Here is a 13,587-nt window from a genome sequence, read left to right on the forward strand (position 1 = left end):
ACATTTTGAATTTTTGATATTTTTGCTGTTTCCATGGTTACGGCGGCCATTTTGAAAATTCTAACTTCAAAATCCAACTCTGCCTATGCCAGTTACCATTCCTGTAAAGTTTCATCCAGTTTGCGGAAAATTCTTATTTTTGAAATTTTTGACCTTTTTGCATTGTTTCCATGGTAACAAGACCTATTTTGGAAATTCCAACTCCAATGTTGCTCATCATTACTGTGAAGTTTCATGAAGTTTTGAGCATTTTTAGAATTTTGAAAATTTTGGTGTAGTTTCCATGGCAACATAGTAGTTCCAATGATCGCCAAAATCATCCAACACCTGTATATAGTGGGCACCTACATTGTTTTAAAATATGATGATTCTGAGTTGAAGCATATCCAAACAGTTCACCAAAAACCAAAAGCTCATTTTTTTCACAATTGTGCCGTTTCCATGGTAACGGCAGCCATATTAAACTATTTCATGCCATAATTAAAAAGGGGGAAGGATATTAAAAATCAAATAAGTAACGAATAGGTAACGAATAGGGAATAGGGAATAGGTAACGAATAGGTAACGAATAGGGAATAGGGAATAGGTAACGAATAGGCAACGAATAGGGAATAGGGAATAGGTAACGAATAGGTAACGAATAGGGAATAGGGAATAGGTAACGAATAGGTAACGAATAGGGAATAGGGAATAGGTAACGAATAGGCAACGAATAGGGAATAGGGAATAGGTAACGAATAGGGAATAGGGAATAGGTAACCAACTTGACGCCCATTCCCACCCGGGCATTTTCATGAGTAAAAGGGTCTAGGACAAGCTTTCAATCCCACTAGGTGTGGGTAAAAACTTTTCCGTAGGGAACTGTACAGAAAGAGTGAACAAATGAGCCCATACCCATTACTGTATAGGTACATCAGACTTTGGATGGACAGTGAAGTCTTCAGGTGCACTTTCCCACTCAGGAAGTGATACGAGTTGAAGATATGGATAAAAACTATCAATCTAACCACCTGCGGTCAAGAACTTGAAAAACAATCTATTTTTTTTTGGCGAGAAGTCGAAAACAATGTTTTTCTTTCAATTTAAGTATTACATATAGTGGCAGCTGAGGGTGAAACTTTTTTTTCTCAGGATTAGAAACAATTTTTTTCTTTTCTCCCAAAAATGGAAACAAACTTTTTTTTCCAAAAAAATCCATAGCCCCCCCCCCCCTCCAGAAAATCAAATGGTTGCTGCCTAATGTTATCTGATGTATAGGTTTGTTCGTTCGTTCGTTTTTCCGTGTATCCATCCATTTATACTGTAATAGATTGAATCTAAGACGACATTGTAGTCAGATCAAGTTGAAACTAGGTACACATGTTTATTAAAATATGTTCTTTTTAAAATTATTTACGGTTCTCTGAACATGGAAAATAATTTTGCGAGCAAATCATCGTAGACAAACACTGTTGTTTTTTTCTAATTTAATTCGTTTACTTTTTATTCTCATTTCGTATCCGTAAATTACTCGTATGTAACTATTATGTGATTGAGGGATATACGATCCGTTTTTAATAGTTTATTTGCAATCCCTGATTTTTGTTTACCATCTCGGTTAAGAGTTTGGAAAACCGAGAAAACGTAAAGAAGACGGTTCACCTCAAAATATAATATATGCCCTTCTCTATATATTCCGCAGAGGTGCTCAGCAGATAGATAACCATAAACACCGTTGCTCATATTAAAGTTTATTCATAAAGACAACTGTGTATGCAGGTAAAAAGCTGCAACAAGAATGAAAATACCATATAATATTTGGAAAGGCTATTATATTGAACCAAAAATACAACAATAAAAGTGTAGTTTTCTAGCTTAAAATTGACATAGTTGAGCAAGTTTAGTAGATACAAAAAACAGCATTTAACAACTTCAAAATCAAATTAAATAAATGAATGTGTTATGAAATATTCAAACTTGACAAATGCTTGAACAGAAACACTAGAAATAAAGCTCAGACGGGGTTCCTTACTCAAAATATCATAGGAAAAATGTATGTAAATACTTTGCTCTAGAACTTCATAATTAACTTATTTGCATCAAAAATAAATATGCACATACAAAATATAAACCTTAGTAATAAATATTTAACTTACATAGTGGTTTGCCATAAACGGACGGTAAAGCTACTCGCTAGATAAAGATTAACATTGGTCCAATGTCATTGTGGTTCACAATTCAAAACAGGAAACAGGATATCAACAAAGTAAAAGTGAAAGTGAAAGTGAAAGTAAAAGTGAAAGTGAAAGTGAAAGTACAATCACATAAGGTCAAAATGAAAGTAAACAATTAAAGTTCTCAAAAATTAAAGTAATTATTTTACTGATAATAAATATGATATACAAACAGAACACTCCCCGTCTGATATGAAAAATACAATGCATTGCGACACAAAAGAACAGTCTGTGTGATTGGTCGCACATATACACGAACTTGTCCATCTCTGATTGTTCTTACTAACACCTTCCTAACTAAATTGTCTTTACTAGGAAATATATGTTCAATAAGTCCTATTGGCCAAAGGTTTCTGTGTTGATCACCATCCTTGAGAATAACGGTATCACCTTCTTTAATGTTCTCCTGAGTTTGTTGCCATTTTCGTCGAGATTGCAACGTTTGTAAGTACTCGCAACGCCACTGAGCCCAAAACTTCCAGCTAATACTTGAACGAATTTCCATTGAGTAGTGTATACATCTCGAATGTTCAAATGACTAAAATCTTCATCACAGTCAATGGTTTTGGTAGTTAGCAGAGCATTTGGCGACAAAACACACGGTGAATCAGGGTCTGATGAAATTGGAATCAATGGACGAGAGTTCATGATGGCCGTTGTTTCCGCCATAAAGGTGCACAGAACCTCGTGTGTTAGTTTGTTATGTCTTGCATCATAAAGAATAGAGTCAATAATGCGGCGAGCAATGCCTATGAGTCGTTCCCACGAGCCTCCCATATGTGACGAATATGGGGTGTTGAACTTCCAAACAGTACCTTTTTCGTTAAGAAAGGTTTTCAAAGTTCTATCTTCCACACATATTGCAGGAATTCCTGTTATCCATCTAGTGACAAGAATCATATCTGGTGAGCTTGAAAATCTAGTTCCGGCATCAGCTGGATTCTGATCAGTTGATATGTAGGACCACTGAGACGGATTTGACGTTTTGTGAATTTTTTCAACACGATTTGTGACGTAAGTGAAAAATCGTCTTTTGGTATTGCTAATATATCCTAGGACAACTTGACTGTCCGTGTAGTAATGACAAGTCTCCGGTAAAAGCTTCATGTTGTCGCAAATGACTTCACCTAACTCAGCGTCAAGAACAGCAGCACAAAGTTCCAATCTAGGAATTGTGAGACCTTTCAGAGGTGCTAGTTTTGTTTTTCCCATCAGAAAACCTAAAGATGCATTTCCAGTCTCATTAACGGATTTCAAATAGGCAACTGAAGAAATTGCTTGTTCGGAAGCATCACAAAAAATATGAATCTCAAGATGGTGCGCTGTCGACACTGACTCAGGAGTAATCATTCGTGGAATTTCAAAATTGCCAAGAGATTTCAAAGACTCAAGCCAAAGGTTCCATCTATCAGCATGTTCAGAACTTAACGGTTCATCCCAGTCAGTTCCAGGTGGAACTACTTCACGGAGAAGAATTTACCGCTAATCACAATAGGTGATACGAAACCCAAAGGGTCAAACAAACTGTTTATTGAAGATAGGAGTCCTCTTCGTGTTATAGGTTTGACATCATTATTTACATGAAACACAAAATTATCGGAATGAAGATCCCATGTTATACCTAGACTTTGTTGAGTAGGTAATATATCTGAACACAAGTCCAACTGTTTCAAGTCTTTACCTAGGTCATCACTGGGGAAAGCTTTCATGACGTCAATATCGTTCGACACAATCTTGTGAAATCTTATATGTCCATTTGTCTTTAAATCGTTTTGAGTTTTCTTAACAAGATCGATTGCTTGTTCTTTGTTGGTGAATGAAGTGAGACCATCGTCCACATAAAAATCATTACATACGAAAGCACGTACGTCTTCATCGGAAGCTGCAACAGCTTGTCGAAGGCCGTAAGAAGCCACGGCAGGTGAAGGCGTGTTACCAAACACATGAGATGTCATACGATATTCGATGAGAGGTTTACAAAAGTCATTATCCTGGTACCAAAAGAATCTAAGGTAGTCTCTGTGATGATTTGACACTCTGAACTGGTAGAACATTTGCTCAATGTCTCCAGTTATAGCAATAGCATTTTTACGAAATCGCATAAGAATTCCAACTAGGTTATTTGTAAGATCTGGTCCTGACATTAATAGACTATTTAACGACACATCTCCGTACACTGCAGACGAGTCGAATACTCCCCTAATTTGGTCTGGTTTTTTATGATGATAAACCCCGAAAAGCGGAAGGTACCAACATTCTCTTGAAATAACTTTAGGTGCAATTTCTGCTGCACCGCTGTTCAACACTTTCTCCATAAATGTCATGAAATGTTCACGTTTCGTTTGATTCTTACGCAAACTAGTGTCAAGTATCTGTGCTCGTTTCCAGGCTTGTGAGCGGTTGTTTGGAATAGGTGGTTTTGGTTGTTTGAATGGCAATGGCGCTGACCAATGACCAGTGTCATCCTTTCTAAAATCAGTATCCATCAAACTAAGAAATTGTCTATCTTCAACAGAAAGTCCTACTTTGTTGTCATTTGTTGTCCTGATGAAAATGTTATCTTTGAGATCACTAATCTCTATGTTGTTCTCGCAAAGAGGGAACGTGGTGCATCGTCCATCGTTGAGAACATGAGTTTTACGCACACTGATTTTGTTTGGAGCATGTACTTTGCCCAAGCACACTTCTCCTATTACCACCCATCCAAGTGCTAATCTTTGAGCGAAAGGTTCACCTTTATCTCCAGTAATTTGTTCTTGCACATGATGAATCTCAGGTATATCTCGACCAATCAAAAGTTCAACCTTGATGCTCGGATCAAGAGGAGGTAAGTATGATGAAATACGATGAAGGTGTGAGTAGGCAGATGCAACTTCTGGAGTCGCAATCTCCGGTAATTCACTGGGAATAGAATCGCATTCAATTACGTCTTGTAATTCGAATGTGGATTTTCCATCAATTGATCGAACGCATATACTGTCAGCAACTCGACACTTCATGGTCGAATTACCATTACACGAAGACATGTTAAATTGTGCATGTTGTCCTTGAATTCCAAGGTCATCAAAGAGTTCTGGAGTAATCAAAGTGCGGTTACTTTGATCGTCTATGGCAGCATAGACTCTCATCGACTTATCCGGGGCGTTTGGTAAGTATACATCTACTAGAACGGTCTTTCCACAGGACCGACCAACCCGGATGTCACCACAAAGAGTGGTACATTTGACAGTTACATTGTCCTCAGTATGCTCCCCGCCATCAACTGTGAGAGGCTTTTGATTATCGGCTTGTGTGCGATTTTGAGTATATCGGTCTATATGCATTGCTGTGGCATGACGTTTGTTTCCACATACGGCACATTTAACATTAACTGTACAGTTGGAGGCGAAATGTTCATTTGTTTCACAGCATTTAAAACATATTCTCTTTTCACGTAGAAACTTCTGACGATCTTGTATTGGATATTTCCTGAATCCACGACAGTCGTTGAGGGTATGTCCTGCCTTGTGTAGTGGGCACCGAACTGAACTTTCGGAAGAAACGTCTAGTCTCCTGGATATCACTGACGGACGTTGTTTAGAAATCGTAGTTGAATTGACACTATTGTATGAAAAGGCAGGATCATTACGAATTTCACACATGTCTCGAATATAACTAACAAACAGACTGAATGGAGGAAAAGCTATGTCATGAGACTTCTTGTAAGACGAAGCACGAGTAGTCCATTTCTCTTGCAGAAAGTAAGGTAACTTGGCAACAATCGGATTTATACCAGAGGAGGAATTGTAGTAGCTAAGAAGTGTTGTGTACTTTGGATTCAACATAGATGATTCAATTTCAGTAAGTATGTCCAAAAGATCATATAGTTTTACACAGTCTTTGTTTGTAATTGTTTGAAATGCGTTTAACTTACGTTTGAGTGCGCTTTCAACCATTTCAGGCCTACCGTATCTTTCTTGTAGACGATCATATATTCTTTGTAGACCTCTAGGCGGATCATGAGCATTAGCAGCACGGATGATTTTTGCAAATTTGGAAGATTCTGTACCCAACCATTTGACCAATAAATCCATTTCTTCAAAGGGTGTTACGCCAAGCTCTCGTGTTACACTTTGGAATGATGCTCTCCATGATTCGTATGCTTCCGGTTTATCATCAAAGTTTGTGAATCTTGACAGCAGAAAGTCTTTTCTGTACATAAATCGAGTTATGTCTGTCATGGCATCATGTAGTAGGGAATTTGTAGAAGTAGCGTTTGTCTGTACAGGATATTGTGATAAAGATGGTTGAATGTTTGGTTGACTAGATAGTGATGTGAAAACTGTATTTACAACACTCGGAATTTGAGGAACACTTGTCAAAACTGTATTTACAATACTCGGAATTTGAGGAACACTTACAGCTGCACTAAAGGCCTGAGAAGCAGATGAAGCAACCACAGGAATGTTTGGTTGTTGATTTAACCATGATGCAACTGGTTCTTGAAAATGCACATTATGGACATAATTACTAATGTCATCCTTCTTTTCGCACACTTCAGAAATTATATCCTGTTCTTGATCACCTTGTTCAAGTATACGCACCTCAGTTTCAGCTGCTGCAACTTTACTCTCCTGTTTCACAATGTTTATGTCAGCTTCAATTGCTGCTTTTTGTTTCATAAGTTCGCCTTCCTTTCTAACAAATTCAAGTCTCACTTTCTCGGCTTCTGCCTTTGCCCGCTTACTACTTGCTTTTGAACTTCCATTTGAGCTACTTACTTGTGATAATTGTTCAACTAAGTCAGCTTTCTTTTTCTTAATTTCAGAGTTCACTTTTCTGTATGTTGAAACACATGTCACAAAATATTCATTATAATCACTTATCAACTGTTGTGATTCAATTGTATCAGCTCTTGTTATGAAACTTTTGTATTCTTCGGACCGACGACAAAAGTTTTTATAGCGACTGTCAATATCTGTATTTAACTGTCTTAATGTTTCTAATGTGTTGCTAGAAGGAACAATTATCATAAGATCTTCGATTTTAGACCAAATCTTCTCACATTTTTCGCGCAGTTCGTTACTCTGGTCGTCAAACATGGTTTGTCCTTTAGGTGTAAACTTTCGGTCACGCTTCTCACGCGTTTCAGACATAAATTTACACTATCTTTTTACTATTCCGCAGAGGTGCTCAGCAGATAGATAACCATAAACACCGTTGCTCATATTAAAGTTTATTCATAAAGACAACTGTGTATGCAGGTAAAAAGCTGCAACAAGAATGAAAATACCATATAATATTTGGAAAGGCTATTATATTGAACCAAAAATACAACAATAAAAGTGTAGTTTTCTAGCTTAAAATTGACATAGTTGAGCAAGTTTAGTAGATACAAAAAACAGCATTTAACAACTTCAAAATCAAATTAAATAAATGAATGTGTTATGAAATATTCAAACTTGACAAATGCTTGAACAGAAACACTAGAAATAAAGCTCAGACGGGGTTCCTTACTCAAAATATCATAGGAAAAATGTATGTAAATACTTTGCTCTAGAACTTCATAATTAACTTATTTGCATCAAAAATAAATATGCACATACAAAATATAAACCTTAGTAATAAATATTTAACTTACATAGTGGTTTGCCATAAACGGATGGTAAAGCTACTCGCTAGATAAAGATTAACATTGGTCCAATGTCATTGTGGTTCACAATTCAAAACAGGAAACAGGATATCAACAAAGTAAAAGTGAAAGTGAAAGTGAAAGTAACTTTAAAGTGAAAGTGAAAGTACAATCACATAAGGTCAAAATGAAAGTAAACAATTAAAGTTCTCAAAAATTAAAGTAATTAATTTACTGATAATAAATATGATATACAAACAGAACACTATAGAGTAAAATACGTAGAGGAGCGCACTTTCCATTCTATAAATACATATATAATAACATAAAGTATGTGTTTATGTAGGGGAATAAAAATAGTTCGCTAAAAAAGAGTGTTCCTTTGCTTTTTGTGTATTTTTCGCTGTGCATTTGCTGATTAAAGATACCCTATCTCCTTTGTTTTTCTATAGAATTACGATATTTGGACTTTTTACGATTTTCTGGGACGTTCTCCCTTTACTGATTTATATTGATGCAGACATTTAGCAAGCAAACTAGTCAGTACATTATGCTACAGACGACATTGATGTTGTAGTGTCCCTTCTGACTTGATATGATGGATATCTCTAGTTATTTAAAGGTAAAAAACAATATAAACCGTATTGGTAGCCATATTCTATTTTTAACAGAACGTTGTTTCATTATGTCGTTTTGTGGTTTTCTCATATACCACATTATGATTCTTTGACAAGTTGATTTTCATTGTGTTCTTTAGTGGTCGCTAGAATTGGTCGCTAGCTTGATTGTTCGCTAGGATTGGTCTCTAGCTTGAGTCTGGTTCTCTCACATCCAGGTACAAGTTAGAGAATCATTTAACACATTACTTTCGTTATACAGTAAAACAACTTATACCCGAGTTCTTGCTTAAGTAATTTGGTAATAAAGGCAACAACAGTAAACTGCTGTTCAAAAGTCGCAAATCGATCGAGAGAAAATAAATCCAGGCCACAATCAAAAACCGAGGAAAAACACATCAACTTCAAGCGGAAAACAACGAAAGAGCAAAAACACTAGAGTGGAACAAAAAAAAACCTCCAAAATACGTCGAAACGGACTATTTAATAACAACTTCAATATTCCTGACTTGGTACAGGGAAAAATATTGGTCGAACCATGTTTATGGCTAGTCAAACCAACCACTTATATTACAATTTAAAAAAAATATTACCGTTAAATATATAATAATTTCAAACGTCGCTTTTAAATTTATGTTTCCTTTTAAAAAAGAGTTATAGATCAGAAAAAAGTCACTGATTATAAATAAGAAGTATAGATGCAAATGAGACAACACTCAATCCAATTCACAATGTATAAAACGTTAAAGTTTTAAAGTCAAAGTACGGACTTCAACACGATGTCTTGATTCACATCGGACAGCAAGCTACATGTATCAAGGGCCCCAATACGACTAGCGTAAAACAATTCAAACAGGAAAATAAGGATTTAATCTATCAAAATAAGAAACGAGAAACGAGAGACTCAGGAACCACACAAAGACAATTATTTTTATTTCTACTTGTTATTGTAGGAATATGCGAGCCATTGGACAGCGAGACGTGTCAAAGCAGAAATGGTTCGCTGCAATGTAACAACGTAATGCCAGCTTGCGATGGAATAAATGCAACAGGTATAGTATATACCGATAGCATAACGGTGCAGAAGACGTTTGCGCTTTTTCTTCCTTTTATCATGTAACACAATAGGACATTTGCGCTTCAAACGCTGTGGACATTTGCTCTTTAGATTTTAACACATCTGTATCAAATTGACCGAATATTTGCGCTTTTTCACCCATTTGAGACACATGAATACAGTCTAAAACACATAAAAGAGAAGGGAATATTGTAAAAGCGCAATTGTCCTACACATAAATAAAACCGCAAATGTCCTGTTTTAAAAAGCGCAAATATCCATAAAACGTGCAAACGTCCTGCACCGGAATAAAGAATGGAAACGGGGAATACTTCCAAGAGACAACAACCCAATCATAGAGCAGAAAAAAGCAAAAAAGCTACTAACAGGTATTCAACGCAACGACAATGTTCTTATCCGTTTGAGTATAAAAGAACGTGGATTCAAGCAATTTGGGTCACTGTACCAGTGGACTCTTTTGACGCACTGAATTTATGAAGTATTGTTTTCAATTTTTAACAACACTGGGTTAATTATGCTGTTGGTTGACTACCAGTCACCGAGGGTATCACCATCTAAGTAGTCAGTGCTTCGGTATTGTCATGATTTTCAACATTTTTGCTCATTAATTGTCCTTTTATGAATGCATGAATTACCTGGAGACCAAGGTTTCACTTTCCACAGGCCTGATTCCTCAGATTAATTTGGCTATTATATTAGTTTATGTTCTTTTTGGTCATATAGCTCTTCAACTGTTTCGATTCTTGCATTATTGGCTTTCAATTAATTTAAGACTCTTATGCGTTCATAGTGAAGGTAAATCCAGAAAGCCGCTTCAAACATAAAGTGTAACAGTTGTTTTCATTTCGTTTACAGCACTGGGTCGATAATGCTGGTATCATCAGCTCAGTGGTGACTGAATATTTCAATACTGACATGAATTATAAGAAATTGTTCATGAATTGTTCGTTAATGTATTTATAAACTATCTAGAAACTATAGTTACAACTCACTTAGGTATGGTTGACCTTAGATGACTATAATTTTGAGGTTCTTTCTCGTTTTCTTGAGTAATGTATACCCAAAAGGGTGCATCGTAGGAATGGCATGTATACCGTGTTGATTTTCTTTTTTTACGTTGTCCACTATCTGATTGTATACTAATGAATATGATTTATTTTCTAGATGTTAAAAATGTAACCCTAAGACTACCATTGTCGTACGTACCTGCAAGGCGAGTATCTTACGTGTGTTCGTTATTCAGTCTTCCTAGTGATGCAGAGTATCACGTGATTGCTGCCTTGCCAATTAAGGGGGTACCGTACACCTAAGAAAAGATAACTCTTACTAAAATTCTGAGTTAACTAACGTCAATTAAGTGTTTTAAAATACGCCTCATATTACAAGCGTTTTATTGACATGGAATAGTTGTTTACCTGTTGTTATGAAGCAGACGGTACATCACTGTCATAATGGAACAGCGTAAACGTAATACGTTTGGTAAATTTTCAAGATCTAAATCTGCCGGTAAGAAATCGAGTCGTTCAGATTACTTCAAATGGTTAAATGATGGCAGGAAATTGGAAGATTCTCCGCAAGTCGGCTTGCGTAATGATCATGGCAGTTACATATACGAGTATCTGGATGTTGGGGCCGAGGCTGAATTGGAAGGTGATAACACGTCTGATGTATCGAAATCTTGGACAATTGGGAGAAGAATTGTAGAGTGGAATATGCTGTCGGAAGGAATGTATTGCTGTACTTGCAAGTGTCCACTTCACCTGTCAGATATTGTAGGAGAACGATTGTTTGGGCTAGGTGGTCTACTGATGGTAGATTGTAAACTGTGTCATACTGTTACTGATGTGCATTTTGGGAAGAGAGGACTATCTGGAAGTTATGACATCAACACAAAAGCTTCCATAGGTATGATTATATCACATGATTGTAAATTATAATACTAATTAGTCTGTATGATGCTAATATTTACAATTTTTGTTTTACTGTTTACAGGGGCGGATCCAGCCATTTTAAGAAGGGGGTTCCTAACCCAGGACAAATGGGTGTTCCAACTACATGTCCCCATTCAAATCCATTGATTGTCCAAAAAAAGGGGGGTATCCGAACGCCCCCCCCCCTGAATCCATGCCTGGTTTACATTTAACATGTTGCATTGTTTATTTGACATTTGACATAATTATATTTAAATGCATTCATGATTTTTTGTTTAAAAACTAAAAAGAGTCCTTGGGGTCAATTACTACTAATTAATGTGTCTAACTTAAACAGTGCATATATATATTGCTTGCAAACTTGGGCAAATTGTTGTGTTAATTGTGAAAGCTTTTTAGATTAAACATGATTAAGGCATATAGAAGACAAATGCCTGTGTTACATGTATAGCAAATTAATTGTTGAAAATATTGTTATTGTTCAATAAACATCAACAACTTTCAACCCCTCCATTCTTATCTTCTTCATAGCCTAATTAGGCTTTGAAAAGAGTTAAAATAACTAATTATAAGCTGTGAAATTTTTTTTAGGGCTTCACCATTAAATGTACAACTACATGTACATCATCATATCATGTTAATATTCTTAGATATTTTGTAAGCCAATTAAGTCAGAGAAATTAGCACAGGACTGACAGCTTGTGTCCTGTAAATTTATCTTCAGTTTAGGAAATTTTTTAGAATTTTACAATTTTAAGAGAAAAAAATTACCATCTTTACTAAAGTTTATAACACAACTGTTTCTTAGTCTTAAAAATGCAGGTGTGTATATTTTCCATAATTAAGCAATCAATTTTCTTTCTCAATTTTTTATTATACCTCATATTCTATTAAAGGAATGATACATGCAGGGATGGGCCCAACTCATCTGCAGAACTTTCTAGCAGAATGTAACCTGCCATCCATTACAGAGAGCACATTAAGGAAAAAAGAGAAAGAATTAAGTGGACAAATTAAAAATGTAACAATCCAGTCCTGCAATATGGCACAAAGAGAGGAAAAGTCACTTAGCACTAATGGCAATGTAAGTATTAAATGTATGCATACAAAGTAGAATATCCAGACTATATGCCTCTTTCTAGAAAACTCAGTCCTTTTTAACCCCCCCCCAAAAAAAAAATATCCTTATATTGTGTAACTTCATGGAGAATGATCATGTAATGCTTCATTGTTTATTATGGACTATAATAGGACTGTGTGTCTTATGAAAGTAAAATATATATATATATAACATCAAACATGTTTTTAAAGTTAAAAGTTGATTTTTTATTATTTCATAAACAGAATAAACAACCATACATGTACATGCATGTACAGATCAAGACTTTTCACCACCTAAAATTGCATAGGACAGCAAAATTTTTATTTGATTTAATAGTGAGGACCAGCAAAATTTCTTTAAGGACCACAAAAACAATAATTTCTAATTTCTTGCAAACATATGCACCCAAAATATTTTTTTGTGTTCTTAATAATGTATTTGCAGCTTACTACACAACTAGGTATTCTAAAGGTTAAGGTACATGTAAGGTCAATTTATAATAAACTTGCTGGGACTTTTTTTTTTTATAAGAAATGCAATCTTTTCTAGATTGAAGCAAGTTTTGATGGTGGCTGGCAAAAGAGAGGCTCTGGTTGGAATTATAATAGTAATACAGGTACTACTTACTCTTAAAAAAAAACATTAAAATGAAATTTCAATTTTGTGTTTTTCAAAGACATATATATAAAGATTTTTGTGTTATCTGAATTCACAAACATTACATTGAAAATTAAAAAAACTATTATTATCGCTATTTTGTGCATTTTTCCTTTGATCTTTTTTTGTGATGATTTCTCATATCATGCTACTCGCTTGAGATGGAAAATTATCGCTAGAAAATAAGGAGGCATGTGGCATTGCTAATGAAATTGACAATGTCGCCATACAATGTAGTTAAAATAGTGATAAACAGATTATTTTCTGCTCTATAGTCGGGTTGTTGTCTCTTTGACACATTTCCCCTTTCCATTCTCAATTTTATCATTGGTCATCTCAACTCGATTGCTTTTCTCGTTGAAATTATCATCAATGATC

General features: G+C 35.5%; 1 protein-coding gene and 2 long non-coding RNA genes across 3 annotated transcripts in view; 2 read left to right on the top strand and 1 right to left on the bottom strand.

Annotated features, from left to right (window-relative positions):
- The window catches only part of LOC143083543 (dopamine beta-hydroxylase-like), a 284,123-nt gene that overhangs the window by 254,840 nt on the left and 15,696 nt on the right, over positions 1–13,587 (top strand). The window lies entirely within an intron of this gene.
- LOC143083547 (uncharacterized) lies at positions 7,413–8,085 on the bottom strand. Its single transcript, XR_012980776.1, has 2 exons — positions 7,834–8,085; positions 7,413–7,464 (listed from the first exon to the last, which is right to left on the bottom strand). It is a non-coding gene; the product is annotated as an uncharacterized LOC143083547 (long non-coding RNA).
- Positions 11,200–13,169, top strand: LOC143083546 (uncharacterized). Its single transcript, XR_012980775.1, has 3 exons — positions 11,200–11,424; positions 12,347–12,534; positions 13,102–13,169. It is a non-coding gene; the product is annotated as an uncharacterized LOC143083546 (long non-coding RNA).

Source organism: Mytilus galloprovincialis, chromosome 7, assembly GCF_965363235.1.
Source record: "Mytilus galloprovincialis chromosome 7, xbMytGall1.hap1.1, whole genome shotgun sequence".
In the NCBI taxonomy this organism is placed as follows: domain Eukaryota; kingdom Metazoa; phylum Mollusca; class Bivalvia; order Mytilida; family Mytilidae; genus Mytilus; species Mytilus galloprovincialis.